Genomic DNA, 13286 nt, shown 5'->3' with positions numbered 1-13286 from the left:
TCTGAGCACCAATTCGTATAATGCGCCAAAAATATGACATTATGCCACATAATCGATTTCCGTTTGTAAAAAAGTGCTTCATAACATTGTATGTATGTTATTTCATCATATAGATTGAATAACAAAGTGTCTTTGAAACAGCTTAATACATCAATATTTTCTTTACAGTTAAGGTTTAGTCCATACGTTAATAATATTTGCAGAGTATAGGCTATGTGATTTCTGTACACAAGGCGTGTTGGGGGAGGTAGTGGAACTGCATTTTTATTAGCGGTTTTTCAGTAATGAACTACTTGTTGTTTGCCATGTAGCAGCTAATACAACTGGAACTTACACACTACTTTTTTTTGCAAAACTCAAATAAAATATGGATGAAGTAGGCAATCATTTACTTTTTGGTGCATTAGACCTGCCCTATTCTGACTTGAAACATCGTTTTTCCTGATTACCTAATAGGCAAAATAACCACCCTGTCAACATTTTACCCAACAGTTCTCTGACTTACAATTTTTTACTCTATTTACATTTCCAGATTCACAATATGATCATTTTTCACCGAGTTGTTGGATAGTGAACTTCTTTTCCATAGTAACTTTTATTTTTCTACGGGTAGCTTTAAGGTAGCTTAATTTCTCTTCCAGTGTGAAGGTAATGCTACCGCTTGGTAAACTATATTTTTCAGAGTAGTTCCCCCAACACTACAATAGGTTGCAAGATGATCGGACTAGCAACCAAATCAAGAGACGTGTTGGCTTCATATCCAATTTGGCTGATGTAGTCAATATCACAGTTACACATAAAACTGAGACAAATTATATGCCTGATAATCGGAAAGGATTTGTGTTTCGGTTAAAAAGCGTACACCTATGCTATACTAACATTTTTACATAATATATGGCTACGCGCATTGTATTTCAGTGGGGTTAAACAAAAAGCTGTGGTTTCATGTGAACGTAAATAGGCCTGATATCCCATGAAATGTCCAGCTTTGAACCCATCATGTAATTCCTCCTGTGAGGCAGATAAAACGGACTTTTCAAAACTGCATTTAGAATTATCATTCAGAAGACCAGAATATGGAACTATCAAATGGGTGGGGCCCTTCGTAATATTAAGATAAAACCAATTCTGAGTCAGATGCTCTTTCTTTCTAATGTTTACTCCCAATCTAGGCTTTTCTTTTCAATTACGAGAACCCTAATATAACACTTACATCAATAATTCCGCATTTTTATTAAAGATACATATTGCAATTCAATTGTGAATATTCACACGATACATTAAATGACATTAGGGACAAATAAGGTTCTATCCTGACGATAATTGCATAAAAGTTCGAACCTTCATTGCGTTGTAGTGGTGCTCAGATATTATTTTGAACTTAACAATATGAATTGGGGTATTAAACACGGACATGTAAGTATAGTAGAAACTTGACTAAAAAGACTATGTCATAACAAATTTTGACAAAAATACCGATGAAGGACTCCATGGCTTGTTTATTCCATCCGTAAAATTTGAATTTGGCAACGCCTAAATGACCACATGCATTATCTTTAAAGAGGGGATGGAGTTGGCAGAATCCGATATGTGCACAAACTCGGAACCTTGCCCCCTTCAAGACATTCATCCAATTCGTTTTCTGTGTTCTGTTCAGGGCGAGATACCTGACTCAAATAAATTTGGACGTCCATGAGACAAAAAAGCTCAGGATCTCTCTGTAACATTTTGCAAGTACAAACGGAATCAACACAACGTCAACATGGTCGGACTGGACAGCATGGCTGAGCGCTGAGTGCCATGTAGGCCTGGGGGAAAGATCAGCTGTGGATAGATCGCGGACCCAGGCCCTGGCCAGGATTTCTTATAATATTATAGTAGAAATTCAGTCTTAAATAATAACACCGATAATTAGTGCTACTAGGTTATTTAGCACTAATTGCCGTAGGTAGGAAATCCGGTGTTCACCATTGGTGCGATACAGACCATATTGATTGTTAAGTATAATTGTAATTGCTGTTTATTCATTTTTTAGACTTGCTGGATCGGGTCTCCATGACTCAGAGACACTTCAGCACCTTCGGCAACTGTCCACACACCGCTGCATCATGGGTAACCCCGCCGTGGCCAAGCACGGAAGACCGTGTATGCACGGACTGGACAGAGCTGTGCGAAACCTGGATGAACATCAAGAACACCTATACTGCACTGATGTTGATTGCACTCCGCAGAAACCTGCACGTGGATCCGATAACTTCACGGGTGGTAGTTAACGTAATACATATTGCCTTACTATTTTGTGCTTCATAACAATTTTTTTTTTTTAAGGTATGACCATTTTTCCTTCGAGCACATTTAGGAGAAATAGTGGTTATGCATTAAAATAGCGTGTGAGCCGATGTAAAGGTGGTAGCCAATATTATGTTACCGTCCCCTCTCCACAGCTCCTTGCCGACTGCGATCACCGTGTGCCGGTGGCGCCAACTCGGTCCCACGGCTTTCAATGCTGATACTCTAAGGAGCCTTCCAGAGTGTCCTGGGCTGTCGTCTTGGTGTCCGCTCTTGGCAGACAGTACCACTAGAGCATCACTCGACAGCATTCAATATGGCAAGTAATGATACACTCCACTCCCAGTCTGTTAGGCTGGAAGCTTGGCATAAGCGACACCGACCATTGAAAATAATAAAATCAATTTTAAAAAGCGTTTTACATTTTTTTGAATGTTTGTTTTTAGTGGAAAACCGTTCTCCAGCAATATTGTACTGATGGCACATGGTTTCTACCTCTAAAAAATTAGGGAATGTGAATGAATGAAAAAAAATAGTTTGATGATGGTTTTCATACACATAGCTTTTGTTCTATAATCTAGAGGCTATGGGATATTCTTGATGAGATATTCATTGATGAGAGGAAAGAGGATGGCAAAGTGTGATCGTGCATAACATACCAAAGCAATTGACATACCTTTGTATGCCTTCCTTGTCTGTATACACTGCAGACACAAAAGTGAGCAGTTCCACCCATCTGCACCCATACGCACGCTTCAGAATATTCCTTATTGCCTAAAATATTACTTACCTCTTTGTTGATTGATATCGCACTGAATTGTGTACCCTTTTTTGTTTTTAGAAAGATTTGCCACTAAAAAAAAATAGGAAAAGGATAGATCCATCATTAAACAATTACATTCAGTTCATACAAGGTAACAAACCTTCTCTTAAATTATGGAGATCTTTTACATTTTTCAGTTAAGTGTCGGTACGCTGCTGCCTTTCCAAATTCCACATGTTTCAGTTGGCAGCTGAAGAGGTTCCCTCGATTAACCCCACCATCTTATGGGGTTCTGTGGAATAACCTTTTGGGGAGCCATTTTCCAGTTCCAAGAACCCATAATTCTACAAAGAACTTTGGGGACCTTAGAACGACCCTTGTTGAACCCCTTCATTTTTAGAGTGTAATGAACTTCTCTGGCGTGTGTGCAATGTTTTTATTTAAATATCTTTTTAAATTACTATTTAATAATGACCCATATTCTCCCTCCCTACACTTCTGATGAGTTATAACAGGAACATGTTCGATCCCATGCACTCAAAATCATGTCTGGCTGTGGACTATGGAGAACAGTCAACACAATTAACATCAACGCTACCAGAGGATAAACCATTGGACTTGGGGCTCTGCTGGGATTTACCGTCATATTTTTCTTTTATTTTATTCTGCTTGCCACTAAAATCCTAATAAAACCTGAGAACTAAAATATTGTGTTATTGGTTGTTATTGTTATGCGTATTATTATTCATTGAGGAATAATAACTGGGGAGGGGGTAGTTTAAATGAAACGCCCAAAAATTTATTCAAAAGGTTATTTAAGGATCCATTAAAAGGGGTTCTTACACGTATTAGATAGGCTAACCAAGTTATGGAGAATAACTAGTTGAGCTAGTGGATGGTGCGACCTAAAGCACCATTAGTACTTAATCCTTCCTTCTTCATCAATCTACTTCAATGTCTTACTAGATGTGATAGTGTTGAATATCAAATCTCACTTGTGTGATGGTCAACTGTGGTTGGAATAGGACACACAGAGGACATAACTTTCATCAGTGCCTGTTTATTTTATTGTGATAACAACAGAGCAGAAACTTGGAGTCCAATTTTTGGACATGTTATGATGGTCTTATCTCGTATTTGGCAGCCAGGGCAGCGGCACAAGGCTGCAAAATTTATCCACAGCAATGTGCCACTTCCGGGCGGTGAAATCCCGCAGGGAAAGTGAATAGGCCAGGGTGACAAGGATGTTGTGGGACAGAATCTTGAACAAAGTATAATTTAAAAGTTATCATATTGAAAGGATTTAGCCTTAGCAACAGACAGAGTGATGTCGAGAGTGATCAATAACAGACAATAGGTTATCTGGGGCAAACCTTGAGCAGTTTCAGGTCCAAACGCGCAGCTCGAAGGCGTGCAGATCGCTGAGAGCACTCAGCCACGCCACCGAGGTTGTCCCATCAGTCCTCGGACGGATTACCATATTTGACCACCCACTGATGAACGGCCTCCATGCTTCCTTGACTTGGGCCAGAACCGGGGCTCCAGTCACGCCCAGTGGGGAGAAAGTAGTCTTAGTCTGGGGTAAGCAGTCAGCATCCTGCTCCAAGGAAGGTACAGAATAGTTCGATTTATATTGGAGTTTTTGTTAGATGCTGCACTTACTAAGCATTAACGCGGTTATCATACGTGTCTCCCCATCGTGCTGTGGTCTACAACGTATTGAAATAGTAGTTGAACTTAACCTGTATGTTAAAATGCTATATTGGGTAGGCACATAGGCCGCTGTCAGCAGGTTAAGACAACAACCAGTCTCATACATTCTTTCATTAAGAAAGGCTTACCTTTCCCACAGCCCTCAAGCGCCGGATGACATCTGCCTTTCCACTAATCTTGCCCCCAGAGGCTCTTGAACTCACAGATTGTCCTTAGCTGTCAGACTGCTTTTGCTCCTTGTCTGATTGGCCTGTATTTAAATCTACACGAATTGATCTGAGATGACTGCCTATACAAACTAGGTCCCTTTATATATTAAGTAGAGTGCAGGACACGCCCAGCTACTAGGTACACTCCCCCTACACTGCACTATCTTGGTCAAAATCCAAGAGTAAGATCCGTTATCTCTGCCTTTTATCAAATATTAAGTAGCCGTTTATATACAAAAACTTCAATAAGATGTCAGGGGCTTAGTTTCTGATAATATCCATCATAACGCTTTTTGCGCACAATGCAAAATACATTTAATTGTACAGCATATATTTCCAGATAGGTTTAATTCTAAAGTTGCAGCTGCTTTTGCCGAACAGCCAAATAATAATCTTTAGTTAATTGGCAAATGTCATGCATTAAATTAATTACACCAGACTGCAACCAGTGATGTCCAACAATTTTAACAATTTGGTTTGATGATAAAGTATAATTCATTATAAAATATTATTTTATTTTTTGTTGCAATAAAACGAAATCTGTTGAGAGTTTAGCCTAATCGAGCACCATATAATATATATTTACAATTGGAAATGATATTGTAAAAATCAAATCCACCTTCACAAAGACCTGATTCAATGGAATATATTTTATTCAAAGTGACGATGTTTACATTTGTATTTTGTATTTTTTTTTTAACCTCCTTTATTTTAACTAGCAAGTCAGTTCAGAAACACATTCCTTATTTAAACCTGAACGGTCTGTATTGTATCCTATGATATTGCCTACTCTGGGGTTCAATTGGAAGTTGAATATGATTCCAATTATAAGGTTTGATTTGATTCTCGAAATGAATGACTCGGGAAAACAGTCAAGAGGAAGAAAAGAGGTCATGCGAGGACCAATGGGTACAGACCTATCTACAAATAATACAGGACATTTCTGCCTATTCATATTTATGGTCTGAACTTAATAACTTAAAATGGGCGTGGACCTGCTGGAATACCCCGATAAAAAAAAGGGAAAGAAGGCATATTTTGGTCGTAGATAAGAAACTTGCCAAATAGTAGGCCTTGTGCGAATCTCCCTACCGATTTAGCAGGAATTATCAACATTTTCCAAAATTCATAAAATGGTTTAGTGATTGCAATCTTTTCTATTTTCATTAGAATAGCGCTTATTACACTGCAATGAAGGACGTGTATCTTCGGAAAGAGTTTTGCTCCCATAACCCTGCTTCTTACTTCTTGCATTCAGTTGGATAAATTAAACTGTTTTAGCTAGTGATCATGCGAATTTTTTGAAATCGTTGGTAATCTAGTTTAAAATTGTATAGGCCTATGTTACACATGCTCAGCTTTAGGAATCGTAACCTACAGACTGATTCCCGTAAAAGCTAATAAATTAACATTTACTGTTGTTTTTGTAACAGATAATTATTGGAATTGGATGTCAATCAATGAGTTCGAGAGTTGAAGGCCCACTTGGCCATACCTGAATCTTTTACCAGAGCAATCATATGCGCCGGCGATCCAAGTGGGCGGCGAGCCACTCATAAATATTACAATTGCAGGCAAAAGTGTCTCCTACACAATACACTAAATTTGGTTTAATTCTGTTGCAACCAGCCCGCAAGATCAAACACTGCAAACCCCTGGTTGACTCGGACGACCGCCGCGAAGAGCACCCATCAGGTGCTGTCTGGGGCAAAGTAGATATCAATGGGATCGGACATCGGCTCTGGCAAAGGATTAGTCATGGCTTCAAGCCTCCATTCCAAATAATCATTTAACTATGAGCTCTATAGGAGATGATCATGAGTTATTATAACACTAGTTTACACTTGTCCTGTTATCTACTCATTACTATTAATATGATTGATATTGTTCAAGTTTGAATGCGAGCATGTATAACAGTATTAATTAGGCATTATAATTGACATACATTTGGAAATAATCTCACTATATTTTGGTGTTCTTGCAATGACAGAGTCCCTGATCGTCTATCCCTGGCGTCAGCGTTATTTCGGCTCTTTCGGAGATGTGTCCACTCCCGCAGCAATCATAGGGCAACCCCAAAGTTGCTGCCTCACGGCAAGGTCGTGTGTGGAGCTCTGGATAAAGCTGTGAAAGAACATGGGCAACATCTTGGCTACATACAAAGTCACTGAGCGAGACCAACGCCAACAAACTCTTCGTCGACCCTGACAATTTCAGGGTATGCCTTCTGTCTTGAGAAAAGGCTTATTTTTAGGCTTTACTGATGTAAGCCTACACACACTAACACATCAGAGCAACACGTCTAATTCCAAAGGTGAAACAAAACCGCCAGTCTTATTTAACATCTTACTCCTTTGTCTTTTGTCCACAGGTGTTGCTGACGTCCTCACAATTGTCATTGCCGCCAAGTTCGGAGGCCTCTTTCACTCCTGAACAATCCAGGCAACCTGGCAGAAGTTCATGAAAGTGTTTGTCGCAGCCATGGGCAAGTCGGTACTTTCTAAATGCACCCCAGACAAGTGATGTATGTTCTGACATCCCGCCTGAGTGAAAATAAAGACATCGAAACAATCTAATTGTATTTTGTATTTATAAAAGTGATTTTCATTTAAGAAGGAGTGGGGGGGGGTCAGTTACAAGACAGAATTTCTTAACATAGACCACTAACAGAGCAGCCAAAGTGCATGGTTAGATGCTTTTTTGGCCCTTCTGCGTCAACTTCATTTACAGAAGATCTCTGCTAAACATAGAATCAAGATGTCTAGCCTGTCGGAGACTGCGGATAACAACAGAACGAAGCTGACTACAAAAACAAAGTTGCCGAGTAATCTGCAATTATTACAACAAGTCAAGGATACCATTATGCTTCAAATGAAAACCAAGATGGCTGTATTAAACAACCTACATACATGGGCATATAAAGGCTTTTTCAATCATACTGAACTCAATTTCATATTCAATCAATTTAGTTATTTTTGCCAAGAGGCTACTGTGTACTTTTTGCCTCAATGTTTTGCATGAATGTGTGACAACAAGTGCGGTAATGATGTAGCTCGATCTGTGATTTAGTCCATTATTGCGTAAATCATAATAAGCCGTCAATAGCCTATTGTGCAGCCCATAGTCCAAAGTGATTGCCTACACAACCTAGGTTAACCTGTAGTCAAGTCTGTGTTTTGGTCAAATAAGCAGTCAATCTTATTCATTGAAAATCATAACATGAGCTCTTGATCATTGTCGATTAAAAATCTGGTTAATTTCACTAAAGCAACAATATGGTTTAACATTGTTGGTTTTATAGGCCGCTACAACATAGGCCTATTGGAACACCAACAAGCTCTGAGATCTGCCTAGCAAACGTAGCCTTCTCCCACTGATAATGAATTGCCTTCAATTCTGAAATGTAAAATGTTACCGTGTTGTCATCTTACATCTTGAAGACGTCAAACATCCTATTCTCATGTTAAACAAGGTTGTTTGAGTCCTGATTCTTTCAAATATTTAATATTATACAAAGATATGTGTGCAAACTATGATCTGAGTCTGACCCAAGATAGCAAATAAGGCTGGTATGCTGCAGTCAACTGGGGGGGGAAAGTTCCCAAGATGGTCCCATTTCACTATAGTTCCATAAATGGCCTTGTGTGGTTGTGTGGCAAGTTACAGCAGGGAAATCAATCATGCTATCCTGCGTGTAGCAGGGGCGAAAATCTGCAGCCCAGCCTCACATTCAATTCGCGCATATATGTACAAAATGTATTTCAGCAGATTTCGTGCGTTTTTGTGCATTTTTGGGGTGGTTCAATTCGTTTGAAAATACACGAATTTCTGTGCTACTTAATTCGTGCGAAAAGACACGAATTTCACCAATAGGCGACACACAAGCCGTTGCAACAACCATAGACGCGATCGCCTGTATTTATTTATTTTACGTTATGAATATATAGATATTTTGTCTTTTAACCATATAACCATAAGAGGTTATATATATATATTGTCTTTTTTTAATCCCTATTAAAACATTGTGGTTTTATGCCTCTATATTACTGTTTTCGATTTTTCTGGACAGACTTTTCAGTATAGATAGAATGTAAGCAATGCATGATGGTTAATGGTGTTTATTTGGTTGTATTATGTATTTCTTAAAAAATAAACGTGTAAAACATTTTTATTGACCAGAATTAACTGAAAATACAATGGCAGCCTTGCCATTGTCCATCAATAACAAAACATTTTTTTTTCGTATAACATTTGGGGAAACATATGCAGTCATTGTAGTCTTACATTTTGTTGGCCAACCAAAATTACCAAAACGTTAACCCGTAATAAGGCTAGGGTGGCTGAGTGTAAATACATGGCTCTGAGTGTAAGCACCTTTTCACTAGAAACGTTCTTGTGTTCAAATTACCGTCAGTGCGAAATAGCAGAAAGCTTTCGTATTCCACTTGGCTGCACCTACGGTTACGATAACGATAAATCAAGTGCAATACCTGCGTCGACCTGTGTCGAGCAGCAAAACACCGGAAAGCTTCTAGCCTACCGGAAAATTACAAGAAGAACAAGAATAGTTACCTCATCCGGTCATGTGACACTCTGATGCCCCATAAAGGAATTTCAACCGTTTTGAAAAATGACGCCTGGTAACCCCAAAAAATACCAGGTGCACGAAAAGTTTGAACTTAGAATATTTTTTGAAAACCTCCATAAATCACTCAGGCCATTGACTCGAGAAGAAAAGACATAAAATATTTCCAGAAGAAAAAACAGAATATTTTTTGAAAACCTCCATAAATCACTCAGGCCAGCACCCATTGATTTGGGGCGGTAGTATAGCGCTCCCAGAGCGGGTATGGAAGTCTGGATCCCCCCTAAAAGCATTTAAGGCTCTGTGTGTCTTTAAAGCACCATACTTTTTCACTCCATCCTTGCTGTGTGTGTGATTGTGTGTGTGTGTCGTGTTGTGTGTGTGTGTCTTGTGTGTGTGTGTGGTGAGTAGAGAGGCTTTCTTTGAACATCTGTGGAGAGAAATTACTGATTTACAGTTCATGGAGGTGACCGATTCACAACATTTAAAGTTTTGGATAAGATCTGGATTTTTAAACTTTGAAACAAGCACCTATACCCCATTTTAAGGCACTTCCGTTGGCACCAGGAAAGCTATAAGTAAAACCATATCACCGGAGCGGGGTATGCTTTTAAAACAGAATCCTGAGTTAAAAGTCTATCACAGTTAAGACACTGACTGATTTACACCAGGGTTTGAATGCAACTATAGCAGGTATTATACGTTACCACAAAACTGCTGGATACGGCACGACCGAACTATGGCACACCAGAAACACATCTTCTGTAGGGACGTGATTTTAATCCTCCCGTTTCTCCAGGAAAGCATATAGGAATCACCACAGGACCCGTACTCTACACCCATCCATAGTGGCCCCTATTCCTTACCAATAGCGTCATTGTCATTTGAAGACAGATCTTCATACAGACAATTCATAAACCACCATAGACCTTCAGGTTAACTATAAGGAGAGGATGCCACGGCACTCATCGCGGAGGGAACTATGCGTGATGTCAAACTTATAGTGTGTTAGTCTCTATAACTATTTGGTGGTTTATTCTACACTGTTGAAAACAATCTCTAGAAACATTGCACACAAAGCTCAACTAAGGACAAGATTCAGTGCTCCCAATTCAGCCAATTATATAATTTTCAGACACCAAACTGATACCATCTCGACTCCCAAACTCACTTTCATACTCGTTTAGAAGCATAACTATCACATATTTCAGAGCGCCCAAAATTCACTAGCCGGGCCTTCCATTTCAACCATTAAATAAAACAAAATAATACGTAGTTTATGTTCTAGCTGCGGGTACCAGTTCTCACATTATGTTTAGCCCTATGTGGAGAAGGGCGACCTAATCCGTCATAAGCTCTTATTGGGCTGCGATATGTCAGTTCGGTGCCCAGCCAAAACTTTAATTAGCGTGCTGAAATTCTCCAGCTTTTTCCGAGGACCTTGCCTACGGCGAATGGTCCTTTGAATGATCATCGTGGACAGAAGATGTCGGGCCGTCTCTATGGGCCGGGTCATTGTTCAATGCACCTAAGTCTTGCGAACTCTGGGACCTTTTCTAAATAGTTCACCAATGTTCGTAATGCGCAACAATGAATTGAATCAATCGCAAACTGCACGAGGCTTTTTATCGGTCCGAGAACCTTCTAGAGCCACATTAACTACCGTTGGCTTAACGACCCCTGAGCTCTAGAACAGGGTTTTGTAAAGCTTCACGAACTCTAGGTCTGACGGTTCTTTAAAAGTTCGAAGACAAAAAGTAACTAGCAGGCACTGTACTGCTCTACAGTCCCTCCAGAATGGTCACTCCATCCTTTCTGTGTGGTGTGTAAATTTTTTCCTGAAATCTGATGGGATGAATGACTGATATTACAGTTTCACTGGGGTTGCCCTGATTCACATATATTAGTTTTGGAACTATTTGATTTTTTACCCTTCGAAACAGCCCTTTTGACACCCAAATTATGGGCAACGTTCGGCGGTTGGGGCACAGCGAACTGACAAGTAAACAATATTCTCTTATATTAGAGAGTGGGCTTTTACGAATTCCTGACGTTTTAAGGTCTATACGGTTAAGAACTTCACTGATGTACATGAGGGCTTGAATGCACTATTTCTCTCAAAACTTGCAGGTTGGGTTGGGCAAAACACTGGTTAGGCTGATTTAACCACGTCCGGCCTTTGCTCCAGGAAGCTTAGAATCGACCACAGGTAAAACCTCATACGTGCCCCTGATGGATTGTCATCTCGGAAACTAGGGCGTTTCATAAAAGCATTATTACCCCACATTAGGCTTCAGATGAATTTAGGCGAGCAGGGGCAATGGATTCCTATGGGAGACACGTCAGTGTAAAACTGTTTGAGTAAACAACCTTTCTTTTAAACTCGTTTAGGGTTAATGCCACACGGGTCAATGTTAGGCTATGCACAGATTGGGGAGGACCTTAGGACGTTCCTGAGTCAAATTGTGGCTTCTAACTCCGTAACCGTTCTCTCTCTGTCTCCCAAAAGCAAAAAATATTGAAAGTGAGGTTCAAAGGGTCATTTGGGCTTCTTCTTTCCTGTCGCCTGCATTCTAACCGGGAGCGAGCCTACGGTCAAGGTGCATCTCGTTGAACTCGTGGCACGGCCTGGAGATTTAATGGCAATCCATGGCAGGCTTTTGTGCGGTGTCTTTAAGCACCTGTACGTTCGACTCCATCCTTTTTACAACCATTGTTCTTTCGTGGCATCCCAATCACTCAGTAAATTACTATTCTTGTCTCATCGCTAACAACTTCCATATCTGGGCTCAGGAAGACCGAAAGGTCGAAAGCCGAACGCCGTCCTTCACCGAAGCACAAACCCACACCAGAAGCCGCCACTGCTTCTTTAACACAGCGCGCGCAACCCGGAAGCCAGGCCGCACCAATGTTTCGGGAGGCAAACACCGGTGCACCTGGCCCTTGGCGTATGCGCGCACTGGCGCCCGGCCTGCCACAGGAGTCGTGGAGCGCGATGAGACAAGGATTATCTCTTCCTAACCGACAACAAACCCTCCCCTAACCCGACGAGCTAGGCCAATTGTTGCCTCGCCCCACGGACCTCTCCGGCTCGCGCCGGCTTTGCAACAGACGCCTGGGCGCGAACCCAGAACTCTGGTGGCGCAGCTAGCACTGCGATGCAGTGCCCCGTAGGACCACTGCGCCACCCGGGAGGCAGATCTGACCCTTTTTAAACCCTTCGAACGGACCCGCTATGGCACCCATTTGAAGGGTACTTGCGGATTGACATAGGAAGCTGAGTGACACATAATATCTCCTTGGTAGCTCTTATATAATATTGAGTGTAAGTCTTTAGGTTAGAACTGACCTTATTTACAGAGCGTTAACATGAGCGTTGTAGATATTTCATTACTAAAAATCACATTAAAATCACAGAATTCTGGCAGAGACTTCGAGGACCCACTTCAAAAATGTTCGTCCTGAACACCACTGCAACTGGATCTCTGTAACTTTCTCTGTTTTTCTTACTCCTTTTGTGAACAGACGATTTGTCAGATGTACGATTTCTCTTAAATTACATAGATTAAATGGCTGTTCTTTTCTGTTCCGACACCGTCTATGCTTATGTACTTTGAACGTGAGCGGTCGAATTAGCACCCCTACTTTGCGTTTTTGACCTTAATCCCAGAAAAATGGCCAAACTCAAAAAGCGTTGAGGCCTCGACGCCATGCTTGTCGGGGCCAA

At 40.7% G+C, this 13286-nt stretch overlaps 1 protein-coding gene and 1 pseudogene across 1 annotated transcript in view; one reads left to right on the top strand and one right to left on the bottom strand.

Moving 5' to 3' along the window:
* Positions 1-2582, top strand: part of LOC112070254 (hemoglobin subunit beta-like) — a 7227-nt pseudogene extending 4645 nt beyond the window's left edge.
* The window catches only part of LOC112070243 (KN motif and ankyrin repeat domain-containing protein 2), a 147961-nt gene that overhangs the window by 27240 nt on the left and 107435 nt on the right, over positions 1-13286 (bottom strand). The gene's annotated exons all lie outside the window — the stretch shown is intronic.

This window comes from Salvelinus sp. IW2-2015, unplaced genomic scaffold (genome assembly GCF_002910315.2).
Source record: "Salvelinus sp. IW2-2015 unplaced genomic scaffold, ASM291031v2 Un_scaffold1267, whole genome shotgun sequence".
NCBI classification, from domain to species: Eukaryota; Metazoa; Chordata; class Actinopteri; order Salmoniformes; family Salmonidae; genus Salvelinus; species Salvelinus sp. IW2-2015.
Note: the sequence above shows the minus strand (reverse complement) of the source record. Positions and strands in the feature narration are given on the sequence as shown.